The sequence below is a fragment of the Protopterus annectens genome, chromosome 9.part0, assembly GCF_019279795.1.
Source record: "Protopterus annectens isolate FY-2018-M chromosome 9.part0, PAN1.0, whole genome shotgun sequence".
NCBI classification, from domain to species: domain Eukaryota; kingdom Metazoa; phylum Chordata; order Ceratodontiformes; family Protopteridae; genus Protopterus; species Protopterus annectens.
Window position 1 is genome coordinate 858027779 of NC_056743.1, and position 25546 is coordinate 858053324.

Consider the following 25546-nt stretch of genomic DNA (forward strand, 5'->3'; position numbering starts at 1 on the left):
ATGTCATTTTCCTTACCCCTCCAAAAAATCAAAATATCATCCAGAAAGCGTACATATAACGCTATATCATTTTGAAATCTGGATGTAATAATATGATCCTTTTCCCAGTCTATTAAAACCAGGTTGGCATACAATGGGGCACATTTCGCCCCCATTGCCACACCTGTAATTTGTTTAAAATAGTCCCCCTCAAAACTAACAAAATTGTTATTGAGGACCATTTCCAAAAGATCCACTAGTAAGTTCTGTTTCACTGTATGATGTGTAGAAAGTTTTTGTAAACTATTCTTGAACATTTGCAAACCTATGTCATTAGGGATGACAGAAAATAAATTAACAACATCAATTGTTAAAAAAATGTAATTGTCATCCCACAAGGTGTTCCTAATAATGTCCAAACAGTGCCAAGAATCTTTTAACACTTGAGGAGCTCTTTTATAAATGTCCTTCCAGTGGAAATCAATAAATGCAGCCAATGTTTCTGTTTTAGATCTTCTCGCTGAGACTATAGGGCAAAAGGGCGGGTTGGCCATAGATTTATGTATTTTAGGTATACCAAAAATGGAGGGAATAACAGGGGAATTCACAACTAAAAATTCGTACTCATCTTTGTCTAAAATTCCCTCCATATACCATTCATAAATCTGCCACTCCAATGTCGTGTATGCTTTATGGACATCATACTTTGATACTCTTAAATAAGTAGATGTATCATTAAGTAAGTCCAACATACTGCTGCTGTAGTCAGTGGAGGTCATGATCACAACCCCCCTCCCTTGTCTGGCTTCATAACTCTATAAATGTTAGTGGAAGTTAATTCCCGTAAACAAAACCTCTCCCCCTGCGTGAGGTTATCTTTAAAGTTGTAATTAAACTTAAAGTGTCTCCTCAAAAAAGTTTCACAGACTTGTTCAAACATGTAAATATTCGAATTGGATGGGGGAATAAATGTACTTTTCCTTTTAAGCTTGGGAGTGTAGTACATAACTTGGCTACCTTGTTTAGCAAAAAACATTCTTAAATTTAATTCTCTTGAAAACAATTTTAAGGACATCAAGATTTTAGCTATATCATGCTTAAAACAAGGGACAAATGAAAATCCTTTTGCAAACAAACTAATAAAGTCCTCACTAAGTACCATATCACTATAATTGTAAATGCAAAAATTGCCCTTTTTTATAGTACTGCATTGTTCCACATGTTCTGTATTTATCACATCACCACTTTGCCCAGCAGGGTCATAGTTGATATCTATACCAACATTGTCATGGCAAAAATTGGAGAGAATGGAAGTCTCTACTGTGTCCAAAAAGTAATCAACAACATTTCCATTATTTGTTCAAAAAGAACATGAAGTGTCATTGTTTGTCCGTATTAAATCTCTGTTCTTATCAATAGAAACATCTAGTCCATTTAGTTGTGTTATCTCATCCAGTTCTGTCTGTTCTGCCTGTTGGACGTATTGGTTGCTCTGCCCTTGCTGGAGTGAGCTCCCCTGTCCATGAATTGTCTTTCCCGAATTCGTTCGGAACGCCTCACTGGCTGAGGCTCTAAAAAAACATCATGCTCTTCTGCTAGCACCAAATCGGCATCTACCGTGTCATCATAGGTATTTAATGAGTGAGATACACTGTATCTTGTAGGTACATTCGACCTACCACATAACATTTTGTAAGATTTAAAATGAGTATAGACTTTTTTCTCTGCATAATCACATTTATCTCTATTAAGTTTGCTTAATTTCACATCAAGCCCTTTGTTAACAAACCTTTCTGCCTCACTCAAAATGTGCTCATACTTGTGTTTGTTAAATTCAAACATAAGGTCTTTTGTTATGTTACTATTCAATAACGCGAGCTCGTCTTTACATTTTATCAACTTGTTATTGTTGTTACGAATAATTAACTTCATAAGTTCTATACCTGTGTTGTCAAACAAGGTAAGAAGTTCGTCGAAAATCTCTGTTTCCAACTCGAATCCCATAGGTAATCGAAATACTCGCAAACCCTTTGGCACTTGCTTTAATTCAATCGATCTTTCTAAAAATACATTGTCCATTTGAAGTGACTTAAAGCGTCGTAGCACCTTGTCAAACTGAGATAGTTGTTCACTTAATGAGCCAAGTCCAACGGCCGAAGCTAGAGCTGGAACTTCTTCACTAGTAACAATCCTCGGTGGATCAAGCAAAGTTGAAAAACACAATTTACGTTGGTTGTTGGTGTCCCTAGGTGAACTCCGTTGAGCTCCACCTACCAACGCATTGGTAGTTGTTCTATTGTTACAATCGGCGCCAAAATTTAATTTTTCAAGGATGAGGTTGCTGTTAAGAGATATACTATATATAAACCTATCTTGATAGCAGGGTTAACCGTTAACAACAAGGAGGAACTTAAAAGGTCTAGTCACTGTATGATCCTGCCATTTAATGAGGATAGTTATAACATTATGCACATTGTTCAGGATATGGGCAGGGTCATTATCAACGGATATCACCAATGTTGTAGGTGTCTTACCATCATTTACATTTAGTAGGGGAAGGAATTTAAAAGAACTTATGGAGAGTGCTGACTCCCAGCGTTCTTACAGACATTGTATGATGAACAAATGTGGGTTTTGTAGTACCTGCAAATACATCAACAACGGACCTTATGTGACAGTACACAATTATAACAGAACTATAGCAAGTCCAGGCCACGTGAATTGTAACACCAAGATGGTGGTGTATTTGGCCACCTGTTTAAACTGTACTACCTTTTACGTGGGTAAAACCATTAGGAAACTGAGACTTAGAATCTTAGAGCATGTTAGGGACATCAGGAATAAAAAAACTACGAATGCATTATATACACATAGTATGACGTGCAAAGATTTTAAGAGATTCTTGTTCTTTATAATTGACAGGATACCGTAGAGACAATGGTGGCGCAAAATTTTGCTTGAGGTAAAGGAGTGCTTATGGCAGCTCAGGCTTAATGCATCTAGACCACCAGGTATAAATGAACACGTTTCATTGTCTAGCATGTTAAAATATAGAGCGCAGTTATTATGAGTTTATGCATTCATGTATATAACAAACTGAGGTTTTACAGTTTTTTCATTAGTAGTATTAGGTAAATTTTTTTTATTTTTGTGGTTATATATTTTTATTAATAGTTTTAAATTCATAAATGTTTATTTATGTAACTTACATGGGCGTGTGTTGGCATTTTGAATGCCTGTATTGTGTGTTGTTGATTGGTTAAAGTGGGAGGTGTGTGTCCTACGTTGTGGTATTTAAATTGCTGATTTGTATTGTTACACAACTCTGATGATGCCTTAGGGTTAAGGGAGAAAGCGCTAAGTTAGTTGTGTTTTTCACGCTGTTGTTTTACAATAAAGACGTCAGTTTGTGCTGAACAGCTTTGTGTACGTTGCTTCTATTTCCAACTGGGACGACAGTGTGCGCAGATTCCTGCTTGGTTTTCTTTCAAGACAATCGCACACTTACCTGACCCACGCCCTAAACCTAACTCACCTACCCCACACCCTAACCATCATGTCCACACAATCGCATACTTACCTGATCCTGACCCATAACTTTCCACCATAGTGCTGAACATAGCGAAGCCACAGGAAAGGCCAACCGAATCCCTTCCCTACGAAGAAATTCGCTATTTTCAGCATTCGCTGAATAGGTGTCAATATTAGAACATTCAAAGTTGTGAAACTTCGATGTTCTAATATAGACCCAAGGAAGTTAATACATGTTATCAATGTACTAATTTGGTTTTACTGGACATGTTGTGTAATAGTTCTTTGATATTGATACGTACAATTTTTTGCAAGTTGATAACCAAATTTTCCACCCTGGGATTCAGAAATGCTAAGTACAGTGTGGAAGCCTTAGCTTGGAAAGCTTCCAAATCGCACTAAGCTTCTCTGATTCAGAGACTACTCTACAACTGTGAGTTTCCCATTGCAAGGGCCTTAGCAATGACAGTGGGCTCATGGGGTAATGCAGGAGTCTGGGGAGGCAGTTAATGCTAATTAGACATCTGCTTTTCCCTGGAAATGTCTGTGGCTCCAGAGTTGTTTGACCACGCAATTCAGTTACTCAGCTGAGTAAAATATTACTCTAGGAGGAACAAGTGACTCCTATAAAAACATTGCCATCACCCATATACTCCTATGGGAGTACTTTCTGTGCAGGTAAGTTCAGTAAAGATGTGTGGGTGGGAATTGTGTATGTGTGTATGGACCCATATATGCATGACTACTGCCTTGAAAGCAACCCAGCTCAATTACCACTATTTCTGTTCTATAAGAACTGCCATGTTTTTATGCTACGCCACCATAAAAAAAAAAAATCATGTATTGTACTATACTACCAATTGTTGTCTAATTTTTATAAGTTTGGTACATATTGTTACGTTTTATATCTTTGTGTATTCTACATTTATAATTTTTGTTAAATTGTGTGTATTCTACATTTATAAATTTTGTTAAGTTTCTATATTTTATTTTACTGTATTAATTGTGGAGATTTTCTCCCCGGGCCTCCACTGAAAATGGGGTCCTGACCCAGTGGACCTTCCCAGTCAACAAATGTCAGTAAATAAATAAATAAATAAAATGTTTCTAGGGCCATGAATGAGACTGCATGAGCGTGACTCTGTGTGTGCATGTGTGCTCACACCCGCATGTGTGAGTGTGTGTGTCTGCCTGGGTGGTGACATGAGTGGTTAGGTAATGAATTGCTAGTCTGTGTGTGTGTGTGTGTGTGTGTGTGTGTGTGTGTGTGTGTGTGTGTGTGTGTGTGTGTGTGTGACATTATTAAAGTGATTGGTAAAAAGCCTGTGTTTACTGGAAGAAAAGTTGTGATCATTTGAAATTGTTGCTAGAAAAAGGTCACATTTCTAAGATAATGGTGAGAAATTCTAGACCCACATTTTTCTACCTTCTTTAAATTACAGCATTGGTAGTAATATTAGGTATACATGTAATAGTACAGCTATAGGGCACTACACAACCTGCACAAGTTGTGATATGGTGTACACTGGGAAGACAATATGTAAGCTCACTGTAAGAATGAATGAGCATTATTAAACTATTAAATGTAAAACATAAAGAATGCATTTTGGAAACATTCTCTTTCCTGTAGTGATTTTGACAAAATTTTATTCTTTGCTGTTGAATCCATCACACAAGATTTTTTGCGATGGAGAGTTGTATTTTAGGCTTAAAAAGTGAATTATATTGGGCAATAAAGTTACATTCTCACCAACCTCCTAGCGTTAATGAACAATTAATTATAAAATGTGCTATTAAGACAAAACAAATGTTTGGATTAAAGAAGTTGTAAAGCGATCTTTTTGTTAAGTATTTATGCAATTTCTGCATTTTTGTATGTTTATATTTTAAAACTAATTCTGTTAGTTACTGTTTGATAACATGGTCCTATCTCATGATTTTACGTTCTTATATATGTTAACAATATGGCTTAGTTCTGATAAAGTCATTGTTAATAACAAAAACACTAAACTGTACTTTGGATAATAAATCTACATCTGGTGTGGAGTCTCTTGGTGTGCTTCTATCCCATTCATTTTGTTTTTCTGTAAATAAGTATAGTTATCACTTAAATGGGAATATTAATTTAAGAGAAGAGTGAAACACTGATATATTAGTTACATCAAGTTTGTTTAGTGAACTGATTAATACTGTTGTGTAAAAGGGGGCTGAGGTAAGCCCATAAAGACAGAATGTTGTTTGCTCTTCCAGGACAGGAATTTGATATGCGGTAGCGTTGTCGCCTCATAGCAAGACGTTGTCCCATTCGATTCTCAGCTAGAGCGTCTTCTGTGTGGAGGCATACGTGAATGGGACGTGCCTTCGTTGAAGGTTGTGCGTCAGGGCTGGTAACCCGGTATGTAAAAATCCACTACCAATCATTAGCGGACTGGAGTTCCACTGTGGCAACCCCTAACCAGGAAAAGCCGAAAGACACAAAAGTAGTGGCTGTAGACAGCAGAGTGGATGAAGTGCTAGCAGAAGACATGAGAAAGAAACTGAAGACTGCTTCTGTTAAAGGAATCCAGAAAGGGGAGTCACTGAATGGCTGACAGAGAGATGCACTGAAAGAGACTGTGCCTCAGCAATATGGGACTGTATTGAAGGTCCCTGTTGTGAACTTTTAAGTCATAAGACTTCTGTTTGGGAAGAATCTACATCTTTATGTTTGTAAAATAAATGACATTCTTTTTATTGGTTCATAGATAAGTACTAGGCTTGCTGCCCTTCCAAGCCATTGTAAGCCCAGCCAAATATCCCCCCTTTTTTTGCTTGAAATAACATATCCCATTTCGTTATAGATTGACAATGCCCATCCCATGAGCGATAATTATATATTACCCCTAATGAGAATAACTGGGATCATACCATACACAATTTTTCTAAGACAGATGTTTAGGCTGCCTTCAGTATTCCAGACTGGTGGATTACAGCAGACTTCTTTTTGGCACACATTTCAATCCCAAAGTCCTGTACATCTCAGTGCCTACAAGGCCACCTGTTTTGAGTATAATTTTCCCAACTTAAGAGAGCAGAACTGTTAAAGCAAAACTTTTCCCCAGTGTGGTCAGACAGTCCTGTGGTATGCTTGGAGTTGCTTTTCCTTTCTACTGAGTGCACCTATATGTATGTTAGACACTGTGCCAGGATGACAGCTGAAGAACAGTTACTGCAGACATCTGCTGCTGCTGCTACAACTGAAGGGATGGTCATATTGGCTAAATCAATGGCTATGCCAAAGACAGAGCCACCACTAAAATGAGACCTAATCAGGCAGCAGGACCAAGAAGCATATCTTGTTGCCTTTTAGTGGTATGCCTACGACAAGGGATGGGGAATGAGCCTAATGGGCCATGATTATTTATCCCAGCTGACTGGAGAACTGCTGAAAGCCTTCGTGGACATGGAGGGGATTACTGGGATTATGAAAAGGTTAAAATGGCAGTATTTGTCAGAGCTTTTACACCTTGGAGACACATGCTCAAAATTTTTCTATTTGGAGGTTTTCTTACAACATAACAGTAAGATCACAATAATGTAAACTAAAGCATATAACAAATTTAGGGTTAGATTCTGAGGTTCAATATGCTAAAACATAAATTGATAGACATGACAGCAGTTTATACATTTAAAAACTCTATCTACTGCTTTAAGAAAGTAGGTGTGTCAAACTGACCCTAAGTATGCTAAAAGTTTTAGGTTTATAGGCAGGTACTAGGCTATCTGCCCAAAGGCATTTATAAGCCTAGTCAGAATGTGTTGGCTTTCGCCGCCCCCTTAGATTAGTTCCCTGTGCCTCAGTCCAGCAGAGCCACTGAAGTGATCCCCGGGGTAAACTTTCTGTTTCCCATCCACTCATCAAGGTTTCTCTTGAAGAGTACTAGTGAGGAGATCTGCCTAATGTAGATTGAAATCTTGTTCCAAAGCATGGGAAGTCTCTGGAACAGGAATCTATCCCTCCAGCACGTCCTATTTATTGTTGTGGTGAGGTTTAGATCCCTAGAGCATGTGGCTTGAGGGAATAAGGTTTTCTTTAGGTGGAGCATGTCCATCATTTCTGGGTTGGACATGGCCTTGTATGTCAGGCAGAGATCACCTCTGAGTAGGCGGTATGCAACTGGGTACAGCTGGAGTTTCTTCAGTCGAGCTGCATAGGGCATCTGTTTGAGGCCAGTGATCCTCCTGGTGAGGTACTTCTGTGGTCTTTCCAGCTGTTGCAGGTGTCTTGTAAGGTACATCCCAAATGGGGCGTTGTACTCTATAATGGGTCTGATGAGTGATGAGTAGAGGAGCACAGTGACCTCTTTTGACCTGGATGCAAACCCTTTTGTGATTAGGTGGGCCACATAGAAGGATTTTCTAACCACTTTGGCAATGTGATTATCAAAGGAGAGATTACTATCTACTTGGGTCCCCAGATCCCTTATTACATTTTCCGTATTTAGGGGACTACCACCTATGTGGTAGTTTGTGGGTACTTTGTTATTTCCAAAGGGAATAACTATGCACTTTTTGGCATTTAGCTTGAGGCCATGATTTTGACACCAGGTATCAGTCTCAGTGAGACCCTTTTGGAGGATCTCTTGGTCAGCCGGTGAGTCAATTATAGCCCCTAGTTTGCAGTCATCTGCGAACTTGGTCTGCCATAGTCCTCCTGTGCTTGTCTGTACTTCTGAGAAGTATATGCCGAACATGAGGGGTCCTAGGACTGAGCCCTGGGGAACGCCACCTGTAACCAGTTTAGAGTCAGACCTAGCTCCCGCAACTCTCACCATGTGGGTTCTGTCCATGAGCCAATTGGCAACCCATCTTGTGACACAGGGGTTTATGCTCAGGCTGGTGAGCTTATTTATAATACCAGAATGGAGAATGGTGTTGAAGGCCTTTGAGAGGTCTACATAGGCTGTGTGTACCACCTTTCCCTTGTCTATAGCCTTGGTAACTGTCTCAAAGAAGTCCACCAGGTTTAGGAGGCATGATCTGCCCTTAACAAAGCTGAACTGGGTAGGGTCCAGTGTTTGGAGGTTCCCAATGTCTCTGTTAATAAGTTCCATTATGATGTGTTCCATAGCCTTGCAGACCAAGCTAGTCAGGTTTATAGGGAGATAGTTCCGGGGGTCTATTGTGGCTCCACCTTTGTGGAACGGAATAACTGTTACTGTGCACCACTCTATGGGTACGTAGCCTTTGGAGAGGCCGAGTTTGAACAGTGTGTTTAGGTGAGGGGTTAGTTCATCTTTGAGCTCGTGTAGGACGCAGCCTGGGACACCGTCCGGTCCCATTGATGCTATGTTTTTAGCTTTGGAGAGGGCTATTTTAACTTGAGTGTCTGTGATTTCAGGGGCTCTACATTCTTCTGGTGTGGTTATGGGCCCTTTTGGGGTTGAGAGGGGGGTGAAGTTTGCACTGAACCTGCCAGGATGTTGGCAATATTGGTTGGTTCAGTGTATTTTGTGCTGTTCTGCACTAACTCCGAGCAGATCTGAGCATTGCCACTTAGATTCTTGACATAGCTAAAGAATGCCTTGTGGTTATCTTTGGAGTCCTTGGCAAGTTTTCTTTCAAAGCTCGCCTTGGATGATTTTATGAGGATCGTAGTTTCTTGTTGATACTGATCAGGGATGTCTTCCCTTCTTGGGATTTTACTCTTTTCTGTACTAGTTTCCTCCTTCTATTGTATAGCTTGTTTATGGCAGGGGTCCACCAGACTGGTTTCCTTTTCTTAGAGGAGTGAGTCTTGGTTTTGCTTGGGATAGCACGATCCATGCATTCTTGTAGGTGTCCGTAGAATGAATTAGTAAAGGATTTTGCAGCTTGGACAGCGTTATTCTTTAGCATGGGGGCTTTGAAACTTTCCACCTCAGTCTTAAGCAACGTGAAGTTTGCTTTTGAAATGTTTTTCACGGTGGTTTCCTTGTCCAGGGGTGGGGGCGGAATGTGGATATCCAAAGTGATTTGTTTATTGTCAGATCTAACCAGCGAGGGGTTGACCTCCAGTGTGGAACACCGGTCGCCCATGTTGGTGATGACCCAGTCCAATATGTTGTCACCTCTGGTGGGAGTATTGACGAGCTGTTCCAGGGTGTTTGAGTTTATAAATTCTAGGAAATGTTGGGCAAGGGAGGTAGTACTTGAACAGTTCTCCCAGTTAATATTTGGGTAGTTGAAATCACCCAATATTAGGGTGTTTGGTAGGACCTTTATGTTACCCAGTGTTTCCAGAAATGCAGAATGGGAGTCCTGGGACATGGGCAAGCTACAATTTGAATTGCAGTTTTGCCCATTGTTAGTTGCATGTGGATAATCTCTGAAGCATCGTGCTGTGCCACTAACCTAGAGGTGGGGGCATCCTTGATGAATATGGATACTCCCCCTCCTTTTGTATTTTGGTCTGGGTTCTGTGGCCGAAATGTATGGTATGAGTTGTAGCCTGGTAGTGCTGGGGTGCTCTCTGGAGCCTTAAACCAGGTTTCTGTTACTGCACATATATCGATTTTCTCCATACTGAGGAGTGCCTCGAGTGCGTGCATTTTGAGGTTTAGACTTCTGGCATTGAATAATATTACCCTCAGATTTTTGTTACTTGTGCTATTTACGGTGATGGGTTTGTCTTTTGAGCCTTGCCTAAAAAAGGCACTATGGGGGTGGCAAGAGCCTTGGCCAGTATTTGAAAGCCTAATGGTGACAGGTGCAAGCCGTCTCTAGTAAAGCAGTGTGACTTGTCGAGCATGTCATCCCAGGCAGACAGACACTGGATCCCCTTTGAATGACACCAGAAACTTAGCCAATTGTTGAAATCGAGATTTTTTTCTTTATACCGTGGTATAATTCTTGGTGAGGATGCTACTCAGGGTCATACCAGCCTGGGCTACGTGATCAGAGAGCTCTTCCATGTCTCTTTTCATGTAGCCCAGGGAGGTACAGCTCAGGTCATTCACACCAACATGGACAGTGACAGTGTCGAATTTGTACTTGCTCTGGAGTGACCTGAGTGTTTGTGTTATGTGGCGGATGCTGGCACCCGAGAGGCAGCTAACAGTAACCTTCTCCTTATTCAGCCTAGTGAGTGGGACGTCAGTGTGCCTTCTATAGAGTCACCTATTACTAGTATGTTGGGTATGTTATTTTGCCTTGAGAGCTGTGATTGCATGGCACACTGGTTTTGTGAAGTATGTATTTCATGGTTTGTGTTGGGGGGTGGAGGTTGCTTGGATGTCTGCTTTGGAGGGCTCTGTTGCTTTTGCAGATTTTTATTTAGAGCTTCCGAGTATGTTTTTGTGTATTTACATGTGTTTTTTGCCGGTGCTGGTTTAATGGGTCTATGTAAGGCTGGTGGTATGATGCCAGTATTTCCCTTCTCCTCTTGACTGTCTGATCCAGTCTTGTGTTGAGAGAGCTTAGCCTCCAGTTTGGCTGTATAATTGCATCTCTCCCATGTATTAGTGTTTGGTGGTAGGAGGAGAGGGTTGTCTGTGTACATGAGGCAGTTGTAACATTGCCACAAAATGCCCAGATTCACCAGTTGGACTGGAGAGTACACCTGAAACTGCCCTTTGGACATGCCTGGATAGGTACAGTACACTGTTTTACTGAATGGCTGGTAAGGTCTAATAGAGAGCCTTGTCCTTCTGTAGTGCTAGGGTTTATAAGTGCTTGCTATGAGTTTTGAGCCGGGCTGAGAAATTAATGTCTTGAGTGCTTAAGTTGAAAGTTTGTCTAGTTCAAAGGAAAAAATTGAAGAGGAGACTTTGTGGAGCCGAGAATAGTTATACCCAAGCTAGCCGGAGCTGCCCGGCGCACAAAACTGAGCAAATGTGGTGTTTATAGCAGGGAAATGAAAGAGATTGAAATTAGCCCAAAATGCCCACTACTACTTTCTAGGCTGAAACCACTCCTCCAGGGACAGATAGGCTACTCAAAGCTCCCCTCTCTCACAGGTGAACAGAGAAACTTCCTTCTATCCAAGTAAGGTATGGGTAAACACAGAGATTTGTAACACAGCCCTGAATTCAGCACTAACCTGAAAACTGGACTATACTAGCTTAGAAAGGCGGGAAACAAGTATATATATATATTTATTTTTTTTTTCAGAAAATAAAGCAGATACAATAAAAAAAAACACTTGAAATGTGCATAAAAAGATGCTTATTGTTATATATCTCACTTCACAGTTGTAGTCAATGCCCCTAGTAATAAAATAGGAAGAAATACAAATACAGTAAAAGCAGATGAATCAAGTTCAATATATATATATATATATATATATATATATATATATAAATATAAACAATAGAAAACAAACAATCTGATTTAAACAAGTTACCCAATTAACCAGAAAAAAAACTAAAACTGAGCCCTGTTCCAGCAGTCTTCAATCAGACAAGTTCTAACTGCACACTCCCACTACTACGGTGCAGGGGAACCTTCTCCAAAAAAGATTACCTGGATCAGTGCTCAAGTTATACAAACAAAGGTAGATTCAGCAGGCCTGAATCTGGTCCTATGCTACTGCAACAAGGTGCACCAATTTCAGAAAGAAACAGTTTGAATAAGTAGGCACAATAAGCCCGTGACCAGAAATTCCCAGCTCAGAAGGGCAGAATCCAGCCTCTCCTCTTTTGGTCTACTAGTGTAAAAGTTGCTATACCATGAAACTGTGTATAAAACTTTGCAGAAACAATGGAAAGAAGACTTTTTTTAATTTTTATAAAGCTTCTTAGCAGTGTGAGGAGAGGAATCAACAAGTGAGTATACCTACAGATATATGACTATCTAACTTGTGAAAAGGGGAGGAGAAAACGCCAGTCATATTTATTAAAGATTAGGAATCCAACAAAGATCAGGTCATAATGTTTGACAACCTTAAAGGTACAAAGCTTTGCTAAGGATACAGTGAGAAGAATATATACCATTTTCAAATATACAGTAAGCCAATATGCACTTACAGCAGAGCAGCCTGCAACTGTAGAACCAACAGAAGGAAGGCACTTTGTTGTGTCTTTTGGCTTTTCTGGTTAGGGGCTGCCACAGCGAAACTCCAGTCCGCTAATGATTGGCAGTACATTTTTACATGCCGAGTTGCCGGCCCTGACGCACAACCTTCAACGAAGGTACACCCATTCACGCATGTCTCCACACAGAAGGCACTCTAGCTGAGAATCGAACAGGACAACGTCTTACTGTGAGGCGACAATGCTACCGCAGCACCACCACCGCAGTATAGAAGGAAGAAGGCATTTACACAATAAAATACTGCAGCCTGAAAGTGTTGCAAAGTAGAGTGCAGAGGTGTCAATGTAACCTGAAAGTTGTTCGAAGCAGGGAACAGAAGAGACCTGCAGAACTGCAGAGAAAGAATCATTTGTTGAAAAGGTGTATTCTAAGGGGTCAAAGTTGGGAAGTATGAAAAATGAATAATCTGAGTAGAATTTTAATCTTTGTGTCAAACTAAAACAGAAAGTCATAGAAACAGAGAATTATAAATAGCAGGTGAATGCTGAGAATTAACAAATTACCAGTAGGAAAGATTTCACCACTAAAGCGAAAAGGGTTGAAGCAGTACCTGGTCAGAATTCTAAACCCATTTCTCTCAGCCTAAGACAGAAACCTCAAATAAAGGAATACGCTTGGCAGCAGGTTTATATAAATAAGGGGAAAAAGTAAAGCTAAAAATAAAAATTGTTCCACGATACCTTTTTTTCAGAGTGAAAGCAACCCACAAAATAACAAAGTAAGTGAGATTGCGATTTCATTAACTCTGAAATAAAGGGGAAGGAACATAAAGGAGAGGGAAAAAGAAGAAGGTTATAATATAATAAGGGACAAGATACAATAAAAATAGGAATGATGATATTCATGTTCCACTGAAACACAAACTCTTTGCAAAAGAAATAAGGTTCTATGCATCAAATTCTTAGGCTCTTTAAAAACTGGAAGAACAAAAGCTAAATAAAGCAGAAATACCAGCCGACACTAAAGAAAACTAGCATAACTTTCCTTTGGTAGGAGAAGAGTTAGACACTGAGATCTTAGTAATTTTACTGGTAGGAGAGAAGGTAGTGCCTTCTGCTTTATGATTTATATTAAATAAACATTTGCTCTAGGTGATTTGGTCACATTGATTGATGTTGATGTGACACCCTGACCCCATGTAAAAATGGCAAAAGGGGGATGATGATGATGATATATATATATATATATATATATATATATATATAGTCACACACATAGTATTATTTCTCCTTGTATGCACAATATGTAATGCAACATTCCATACTAGTATACGATTTAAATTGTAATCTGCTTATCAGTCATATCCTCTTTATATCAGCTGTTCATTTATAGTGGTGTCCATTTATATTACTGTAATGTATCCTTTTGGTAATGACATCTTGCTATATCTCTACAATTATACACCAAGACACCATCATCTGCTTTGTTAATATAATATGTTCTCCCAACAGTTGTGTCATGATATTCTGTATGGGGTCCTTACACTCAGTTAACTCCCACATTCCCAAAATGTGTTCCCAATCTCGTCTCTCATCTTCATATCTCTATCTGCTCTTATTTTGAAGAAAATTGTCTGATGTCTTTTTGGAGTATAAAAGCACCTGTGTGGAGTACCAGCATGGCAGAGAATTTGACAAGCTAATGTCTGCTAACAGGCTGTTGAATTTATTGCACTAATTTTGAGAAGCTCAGCACTTTCTTCCTCTGAGTAGTTGTATGGTCATTATACTGGGCACTGTATCCAGTACTCAGATGGTTTCTTTCACTGAACTTGGACAGATTTGGATGTGCTGCATTGTAACAGCTAACTCCCAGAGTGCAGTCTTCTGAGTCAGCAAATTAGTGGTAGCCAAAATTACTGAAGAATCTCAGTGGCTGAAGTCAAAGTCAAGAGCCCTTGCACTAAGTTCACATTTTTAGACACTGACTTTGAACTCATTTTTGGCAATTTCAGTCTGCCAAGAGGAGATGCAAAGACAGAGTTACTGGTATCGGGAAATGTGACAAAGAAAGTAATACATCAACAGCTACAAGAATTCCACATATGTCCGCAGTCTGTATGCAATGTACAATTATGGGGCACACTTTCAACAGATGGCTGTCAATGACTACAACCGTGATCCATGCTTAACATCATATTTTTTGTACATTACAGCCTAAGCAGCAAACAAGAAGTATTGTTGGGAGATGTACTCTCTTAAATTGGTAGGCACTCTTCATTACCAAAGAGGACCTGATTTTTCTAGAAGCTATGGTGGACTGAATTTCACAGCTTACTAATGAGGGAAGGGTGAGCAGCAGCACAGTATAACAGCACGTCAATAATGAAACAAACTTTAGTGGAACTTTTTCTCAATATGGCTCAGTAATTTACAGGTACTCTAGACAAGAGATGTCACTTCCTATAAATCTGCTGTCGTGTATTAAATAAAGCATGACATTTACATCTAAGCACATGCTTACAAAAGCTAACAAAACTGCAGATGTACATTCCTGTTTTCAGTAGCACAAATTTAGATACTGGCTCTTAAAGCCAAATAAGGCAGATTGACATTTTTTTCTGGTTACAAAGTGACTGGTGCATGGCTTCTGGCAGATATCTAAGTCAGAGTCTTTAAAAACAGGCTTAGGACAGACAGAGAGAGAGTATCTAGGTACCTGGGTTACTGAATTGTCAGTGAGCTACATACTAGATTGTAAGAAGTAATGGGGTACATTGGGAGGTCTCTAGCAGAGTCCTAGATGTCAGTATATCTCTTTCCTTATGGGCCTAATGACAAGGGGTGACTTTTTTGGAAAGCTTCAGGGGCACATTAGGAAGACACAACAATCTGCTACACAGAACAGCACAGATGGTAGGTCGCTGGATGCCACCTTAAGTTCATAGGTTCATACTAGGCTATCTGCCCTGAGGCAATTATAAGCCTAGCCCGATTCTGTATGGCTTACGCCACCCCTTGATTTGAGTATACTGTGCCCTTTTTAAGGTTTAGTTTACTGTGCCTCTGTCTAATAGTGACATGGGAGTAATCCCTGGGACAAACCTACGATCCCCCATCCACCTATCAAGATTCTTCTTGAAGAGATTCAGTGAGGTGCTCTGCCTCACATGAACTGGAATTTTACTCCAGAGCGAAGGGAGCCTCTGGGTTATGAACCTGTCCCTCCAGCAAGTTCTATTTATTTCTGTGCTGAGGTTCAAGTCCCTCGAGCGTGTGGCTCTAAGGGATTTAGATTTACTGAGGTGGAGCATGTCCATTAATTCTGGATTTGACATAGCTTTGTATGCCAGGCATAGATCGCCTCGAAGTAGGCGGTATGCAACTGAGTAGAGCTGGAGTTTTTTTAACCGAGCAGCATATGGCATCTGTTTGAGACCCTTGATCCTCTTGGTGAGATACTTTTGGGGTCTTTCTAATTGCTGCAGGTGTCGGGTAAGGTACATCCCAAAAGGGCATTGTATTCTATGATGGGCCTGATGAGGGATGAATAAAGGCACGATTACCTCTCTTGATCTAGATGTGAAACCCTTCGTGATGAGGTGGGCTATGTAGAAGGTCTTTCTAACCACTTTGGCAATGTGGTTTTCAAAGGAGAGATTGCTATCAACTTGGGTCCCCAGGTCCCTAATAACTTTCTCTGTACTTAATGGGTTTCCGCCTATGTGGTAATTTGTGGGCACATTGTTTTGCCAAAGGGTATGACTATACATTTTTGGCATTTAGCTTTAAACCATGGTGCTGGCACCAGTTATCTGTCTCTGTGAGACCTTTTGAAGGATGTTTGTGTCAGCTGGAGAGTTGATTATGGCTCCCAGTTTGCAGTCGTCTGCGAACTTGGTGAGCCATAGTCCTCCCACGTTTGCCTGTACCTCGGAAAAGTATATACCGAACAAGAGTGGTCCCAGGACAGAACCCTGTGGGACGCCACTTGTGACCGGTTTCGAGTCTGACATGGCTCCAGCAACTCTCACTCTGTGGGTTCTGTCTTTGAGCCAGTTTGTGACCCATCTTGTGACATAGGGGTTTATATTTAAGCTGGATAGCTTATCTATGATGCCCGAGTGGGGTATTGTGTCAAATGCCTTTGCAAGGTCCAGGTAGGCTGTGTGGACTACCTTCCCTTCATCTATGGCTTTGGTGACTGTTTTGAAGAAGTCAACCAGGTTCAAAAGGCAGGATCTGCCCTTGACAAAGCCGAACTGGGTAGGATCTAGTGTCTGTAGGTCCCCATGTCTTTGTTTATGAGCTCCATGATGATCCTCTCCATAGCCTTGCAGACTAAGCTAGTCAGGCTTATGGGGCGATAGTTTCCAGGGTCCGTAGAGGCTCCACCTTTGTGGAGTGGGACCACTGTTGCTGTATGCCATTCTGTGGGCACATATCCTGTAGTGAGGCTGAGATTGTATAGCTGTTTTATTTGAGGGATTAGTTCCTCTTGGAGTTCATGTAGGACGCAACCTGGGACGCCATCTGGTCCCATGGAAGCAGTGTTTTTTGCTTTGGAGAGGGCAGCCTTCACCTGAGCATCAGAGATGTTTGGGAGGCAGCCCTCTGCTGGGATAGATACTTGCTCTTTTGGGGGGAAGGGGGGGAGAAGTTTGCACTGAACCTGTCTGCCAAGATATTGGTGATGTCTGTGGGTTCAGTGTATTTTTTGTCGTTTAGAATCAACTGAGAACAAGTCTGGGAGTTGCATCCCAGGTTTCTAACATAACTGAAAAAAGCCTTATGATTGTCTTTGGTGTCCTGTGCAATTTTTCTCTCGAAGCTGGCCTTGGAGGATTTTATGAGGGATCGTAAATTTTGCTAGTACTGATCAGAGATGCCTTCCCTATTAGGGATTTTGCTCTATCATGTAGTAGTTTCCTCCTTCTGTTGTACAGTTTATTTATGGCAGGGGTCCACCAGACTGGACGCCTGCCTTTGGATGATTGGGTCTTGGTTTTGTTTGGGATAGCATGATCCATGCATTCCTGGAGATGTCCGTAGAATGCGTTTATATAGGATTCTGCAGTTTGGGCCATAGTTTCCACTGGCCCTGGGGCCTTGAAGGATTCCACTTCAGTTTTGAGAAGTGAGAAGTTTGCTTTTGAGAAGTTTTTCACTGTGGTTTTCTGGGCTGGGGGTGGGGTCGGGATGTGGACATCCAGTGAAATTAATTTATGGTCTGATCTTACTAATGAGGGATATACTTCTGGTGTGGAGCATAGAGTCCCCATTTTGGTAATGATCAGGTCTAGTATGTTGTCCCCTCTTGTGGGAGTGGTGACTAGTTGTTCCATAGCATTTGAGTTTATAATTTCCAGGAACCTTTGGGCTAAGGTGCTGGGGATTGAGTAGTGCTCCCAGTCAATGTTTGGGTAGTTGAAGTCGCCCAATATAATGGTGTTCGGAGAGATCTTCATGTTCTCCAATGTTTTCAGGAAAGCCGAGTGGGATTCCTGACTTTGAGAGGGTAGTCTGTAGGATGCTATAAACTGAAAAGCAGTCTTGCCCACTGTTAGTTGCACATGGATGGTCTCTGATACTTCGTGCAATGCCACTAACCTGGAGGTGTGGATATCCTTGATAAATATGGAAACTCCCCTTCCTTTTGTGGTTCAGTCTGGGTTTTGGGGCCGAAAAGCATGATATGAGGTATAGCCTGGTAGTGCTGGGGTGCTCTCTGGAGCCTTGAACCAGGTTTCTGTCACTGCACAGATATCGATGTTCTCCATACTGAGGAGAGCTTCGAGTGCGTGCATCTTGAGGTTAAGACTTCTGGCGTTTAGCAGCATTACCCTTAGTTTCTTGTTCCTTGTGCTGTCTATGGGGGTGGGTTTGACTTTTGAGCCTTGCCTAAAAAAGGCACTATGGGGGTGGCAAGAGCCTTGTGGAAGTAGATGACTGATTATAGTTGGTGGTTACACAGCATGGTGCCATGGCAATCTACAATGACAATAAAATGCATGTGTGTAACAAGCAACAGGAATTTTGTAATAGTCTGTCAGATTTTTCTTTGCACTTTCATAACTTGTTCAATATGCCAATGATTCTGCTGTGATTACTATCTCTGACTCTCCCTCTGGTCTCAATGCTACTACTCAAGCAGCTTTTATATTAGTAGAAACCTGGCATACCAGCAACCAACTAATCCTAAATCCCCCCCCCCAAAAAAAAACTCCTACTCTTTCTCCCAAAAACTCTTACCCATCTTAAATCTACTTTTACTACACTGTCTCTCAAAAGCACCTAGCTCCAAACTCTTAGGTGTTACTATAGATGATCAACTTAAATTTGACTTATACATTAACAACTGGATCAGGAGGACACATCAGAAACTAGGCCTCCTATAGAGAAATAGAAAGTTTCTCACTTGCAAAGCTAAAGTAACCCTACCTCACACCTATCTCCTACCCAGTCTACTATATGGTTCTCAAATGCTCAAACTTTATAGGTTCACAGGTAGTTACTAGGCTATCTGCCCGAAGATATTTATAAGCCTAGCTGGAATGTGTTGCCTTTCGCCACCCCTTTAGATTAGTTCTCTATGCCTCTGTCCAACAGAGCCATTGAAGTGATCCCCAGGGTAAACTTTGTTTCCCATCCACTCGTCAAGGTTTCCCTTGAAGAGGGTTAGCGAGGAGCTCTGCCTAATGTAGACTGGAATCTTGTTCCAGAGCATGGGAAGTCTCTGGGACAGGAATCTATCCCACCATCATGTCCTATTTATAGTTGTGGTGAGGTTTAGATCCCTGGGGTGGCTCGAGGGGATATGGTTTTCTTGAGGTGGAGCATGTCCATCAATTCTGGGTTGGACATGGCCTTTTATGTTAGGGATCAAGGCAGAGATCAACTCTGAGTAGGTGGTATGCAACTGAGTACAGCTGGAGTTTCTTTAGTCGGGCTGCATAGAGCATTTGTTTGAGGCCAGTGATCCTCTTGGTGAGGTACTTCTGTGGTCTTTCCAGCTGTTGCAGGTGTCTTGTAAGGTACATCCCAAATGGGGCATTGTACTCTATGATGGGTCTGATGAGCGATGTGTAGAGGGGCACAATGATCTCTTTTGATCTAGATGAAAACCCTTTTGTGATTAAGTGAGCCACATAGAAGGATTTTCTAACCACTTTGGCAATGTGATTATCAAAGGAGAGGTTATTATCTACTTGGGTCCCCAGATCCCTTATTACGTCTTTCGTATTTAGGGGGTTACCCCTATGTGGTAGTTTGTGGGTACTTTGTTTTTTCCAAAGGGGATGACTATGCACTTTTTGGTAATTAGTTTGAGGCCATGGTTTTGACACCAGGTATCTATCTCAGTGAGACCCTTTTGGAGGATGTCTGTATCAGCTGGAGAGTCAATTATAGCCCCTAGTTTGCAGTCGTCCGTGAACTTGGTCAGCCATAGTCCTCCTGTGCTTACCTGTACATCTGAGAAGTATATGCTGAACAGGTGGGGTCATAGGACTGAGCCCTGAGGAACGCCACTTGTAACCGGTTTAGAGTCAGACCTAGCTCCTGCAACTCTTACCATGTAGGTTCTGTTCATGAGCCAGTTGGCAACTCATGTCGTGATGTAGGGGTTTATGTTCAGGCTGGTGAGCTTGTCGAACACCTGAATGGGGGAATGGTGTCAAAGGCCTTTGTGAGGTCTTGGTAGTCTGTGTGGACCACCTTTCCCTCGTCTATAGCCTTGGTAACTGTCTCAAAGAAGTCCACCAGGTTTAGGAGGCATGATCTGCCCTTAAAGCCGAACTGGGTAGGGTCCAGTGTTTGAAGGTTCCCAATGTCTCGGTTAATGAGATACATGATGATGCACTCCATAGCCTTGCAGACCAAGCTAGCCAGGCTTACAGGGTGACAGTTCCCGGGGTCTGTTGTGGCTCCACCTTTGTGGAGCGGAATAACCGTTGCTGTGCGCCACTCTATGGGCACATAGTCTGGGGAGAGGCTGAGTTTGAACAGTGTGTTTAGGTGAGGGGTTAGTTCGTCTTTGAGCTTGTGTAGGATGCAGTCTGGGACACCGTCCCATTGATGCTGTTTTTGGCTTTGGATAAGGCTGTTTTAACCTGAGTGTCTGTGATTTCAGGGGCACTACATTCTTCTGGTATAGTTATGGGCCCTTTTGGGGGTGAAGTTTGCACTGAACCTGTCGGCCAGGATGTTGGCTATATCGGTCATTTCTGTGTATTTTGTGCCATTCTGCACTAACTCCAAGCAGATCTGAGGACTACCACTTAGAATCTTGACATAGCTAAAGAATGCCTTGTGGTAATCTTTGGAGTCTTTAGCAATTTTTCTTTCGAAGCTAGCCTTGGATGATTTTATGAGGGATCGTAGTTTCTTGCTGATACTGATCAGGGATGTCTTCCTTTCTTGGGATTTTACTCTTATCTGAACTAGTTTCCTCCTTCTATTAACGCTACACTCCTAACAAAACTTAACTCAGCCTATAATAAAGTAGCCAGATTCTCTGCCCAACATACTTATAAAACTCATCACTGCGTCTCACTTAAACTAGCTGGAATTACCCAACCTACTTCTGCTCTCTCAGCGTCAGATTATACACTCTATAATATATCAACCACTCTACTATCCTAACTTATCCTCCCTTATATCCTACTATTCTCCAACTAGATTACTCCGTAGCTCTGACTGAGGCTTACTACTTATCTACAAACCCAGGAAAAAATGGGAATCAACCTGTATAGCTACCACTCTACTACTGCATGGAATATGCTTCCACTTCAAATTAGATTACTAAATCAGCCTAAACAATTCAAAGCAGCTGCCAAAGAACACTTAAAAACACTATGGTCCTGCCACTGTACCCATCCACTATAAAATGATTCCACTCACCTTGATCACTATTTGACCACTTCTCCTAACTTTTAACTTCTATTCTCTAACTGTCTCAACACTTCTATTCCTCCTGGAATGGCTACCTGTATTGTCTCAAACTCTGACTCCCTGTTCTTCACCTTAACCTCTCTCCCTACATACCTCCTATATAATCATCTCAAATTAACCAATATCAGCTTTGAAGAAATACTTAAGGCTGTAAGAATGTCTTTTGACTTATAAATACTTAATAATTGTATACATTTTGTAAATATCTGCTATAATAGCTCTGTCATCCCATTTTGACTGTGCCTCTGTAATTGTTTTACTGTATTGTCTAACAAATGTATTACTCATTGTATAATGTTTTCTGGACCTTTTCTCCCACGGCCTCTGCTGAAAAAGGGCTATTTTCAGCTCAGTTGGACTACTCCCGGTCAACAAATATAAAATAAAAAAAAATAATAATAAATAAACAGTATGTTTTATTTAAGTCAACTGACTATTTTTGACAGTTATTTACAAACTGTTGCCTTTTGTAGGCATATTGACAGCACGGCTTTAAAAATGGTCAAAGTGCACAAACTGTAATGAACAGCATAACAGATAAGATCTGCTATAACAAAGGAAAAGGAAAACTCACTGCAGCTGTGTGTGGACTTATACAGTGAATTTGAAACAGACCATACACTGCAACTTGGCTTCTGGAGAGTTAAGATTTATTTTTGCATGCAACGAGTAGTTTTTCTTTTATTACAGAGCCTTGTTTATACTAGGGTTCCACCACTGGGGTTTAGTTTTGAATATTACATCGTGTTTATTTCTGATTTCTGCAGGGGACAAATGCATCTATACACGAACATAGGCAAAGAAGCCAAACGTGCAGTTGTGTAAGCTGAACTTACCCATAACAGTAGATGCTCAAATTCTTCAATGCTGCAACAGCCCTTAGGCTATGTGTGTTGTCTCCTGTCTTGGAAAAAACAATCGACCAGCTACCACACAATCCTTCACTACACCTGCTGATTGGCTAATCCTGTGGTCTGAAATTAGCAGTCAGAGTGATGCCTTCTACAGGACTTTCTTGTCCATTCAATGAGAGAAGAGCCTAACATATTGAAGTAACCAAACAATATTAACAATAAAACAAACAAAAGAGAACTAGAACATATAAAGTAGAAAGCAAACACAAATCTACTTTATATCCCAAAAGCAACTATATACAAAAGTAGGGGGATGGAGGGTAGGTGAGACTAGTGCAGCAGTGAGGAAACTGAACATCTACCATTACCGGAAATTGTAACTTGCCCCTCTTGTTCTATATTCATCACTCCCACTGCAGCAGTAGCCTTTAGACTATATGAGTTGAATACTAAAGCGTATCCAACATGGGAGGCCAGATAAGGATCCAGAAGCCCTGGAGAATGGTCCTAGTAAAGTCTGACCTGGACCTAGAAAAGACATCCCACTTTTAATGCTTCATAAAGGTATGTACAGAGGACCATATAGCTGTCTCTAGAATGCTTCTAGAGTTCAGCCCTTTCCAGTAAGCCATTGAAGAAGATACAGCTCTAGGGGAATATACCTTCATACTGCCTCGGATGGATTTGCCATGGCACGAATAACAAAAAGCAATAGCTGAGGATAACCACCTGAAAATTGTCTGTTTAGACATAGGGTGTTCCCTTTTTGCCCCTTGATAAGAAATAAAAAGCTTATCAGCTTTTCTAAAGGCCTCAGGTCTGTCAAGATAGTACCTGAGCTGTATATGCACATCTAGAGGATGCAGAATCTGTTCTCCCTGTTTTTTTGGCTCCAGGTAGGAAATTGGGAAATTGAAGGCTTAATTCAAAGTAAACTCTAAAACAACTTTGGGCATGAATAAAGGGTTTGTTCATAAAGATACCATATCCCTATAGAAAATCAGATAGGGTTCATCAACCATGACAGCTTGCAACTCAGAGACTCTTATTGTAGATGTCAGAGCACTAATGAGTACAACTTTCCAAATCAAAAACCTTAAATTGGATTGATTGACAGTTTCAAAAGGTGGAACAGTCAATTTATCCAGCACATAGTTGAGATCAGAAGGAGGAGGAACTTGTTTATTGGGAGGTCTTACGTCTAAAACCCCTTTCAGGAGCTCTTTGACCATAAATAGAAAAGAAAGAGGAGGATCCATGGGGAGACATGCTAACATGGCTGCAAGATGTGCCTTTAGAGAGGAAAAAGTGAGTTCAGACGAAAGTAACTCTCACAAATATTTGAGCACCATTGGTACAAAATCCCTGATTGGGAACCTGGTTTTGACTGGAAACCAGCTAGAAAACTGCTTCCACTTACCAACACACGATTTTTCTTGCCTCCTTTAATACCTGCTTCACTTCCTTATGAAAAAGGCACCTAAAAAGTATTAAAATGGGATCATCTAGGCAGTCAGTCAAAGCTGATTGATATTGGGGTGTATCAAACTCTCATGTCTTCTGTGGGTAAATCCAGTCTGTGTGGAAGCTTGTGGTAATTGCCCTTGGCCAGTTCCTTAAGAAGGGAGAAGCAATGCTGTAAGGGCCAAAAGGGGGTCATTACAATTATTTCTGAGGTATTCTTTTGAATCCTCAGAATCACCCTAGAAATCAGTGGAAAGGGTGGAAACACAAATAAACATTCCCTTATAAGGGAATGAAAATGCATCTATTTTCCATGCTTGCTTGCTTGAAGGGTGTCCTGGAAAACAATTGTCTAGCTGTCTGTTTTGAAAGGAGGCAAACAGATCTATTTGAGGTGTTCCCCACAAGTGGATCAATTACTGGAAGACCCCCTCATTCAATTTCCATTCATAAGGGCCTGCCCTGGTCCTGCTCAGCTTGTCTACCATTATGTTGTTTTGACAAAATGTAAGATGCTTGGAGGGTTAAGGAATGCAGAAGAGCTAACTCCCAAGCTATCACTGCTAGCCTGCTTAGGGGTACAACCTCATACCTCCCTGCTTGTTTATATACCGTATGACTGCAGTATTGTCTGTAATCACTTAAAGAGGTCCTGGGGATGAAAGGTGATGGACAGGCTTCAAGGCATGTAGCATAGAGAGGCCTGGGTTCAGTTGAATTGAGAATGCAAAAGCTGGGTCCATGTGATTTATTTAGAAACAATTGTATCTTACTTATGTGCAATTTGGCAAGAGGTATCATGAGAATCACAGAAGTCATGAACCCTACGATCATGAGAAATTCTCTTGCAGAATTCTGAGACTTTCTGGAGGCATTCTGGAAAAATTCCAGATAAAGATCCACCTTGCCTTGTGTTAAAAAGGTATTTTGAAGAAAATCTGTAAGGCATAAAGCCAACATTGAGAGCCAAGAAAAGTAGTCACCACTGTGGACCAGGCCTTGGCTATTTTCTGAGGATTTAATCTGTTTTTCTCTTTGCTTATTAATCTATAAGGCAGCCCAGAAACACAGTCCTGTGAAACCGAGTCAAGAAGGATTCTGTAATATTTATCTGGAAGTGCAGATTGTCCAAAACAGACATAACCCTTGATAATGCCTCTTGCCATTTAGATAAAAACTCTGCAAAGGTAAGCAAGTTGTCTTAATAAGGAAAGATGTGAATGCCACTCAGTTTGCAATAAGTTATGCCTGGAGCCAATACCCTTGGAGCTGTTGATAAATCAAAGGGTAAGGCAGGAATTGATAATGTGACCCAGAAACAGAGAACCTTAGAAATTTCCTGAAGCTTATGGCTCTGGGAATATGTCATTAAGTATCTTTTACTTCTAGTTAACAAGTGAACTTGTGTATGGAATGAGAGGTAATAGGTTCTGCAACGTCAATATTTTGAACTTTGGAACTTACATTATAAAGCTTTAAAAATTAGAAGCCTTAGCACCTTTGACCTAAAGGTACTGGTTCTATGAATCCCTGGAGGTATAAAGACTAAAGAACCTGAGAAAATACTTCTGTTTGGTTTTGAAGGTGGGAATGTATTCACCTGAAATGAGATTTTGTGTCCACTGCCATCTACAGCCCTCCTGCACCACTTTTAACACGCAGGAGCCCAACACAAACTTTTGCCAAAGGGGAATATTGGGGGCCAGTTTTTAGGACAGATTTGAAGAGAGATGTTGGCCTGGTGGAGATGGAAGAGAAGACCCTCCTTTTAATTAT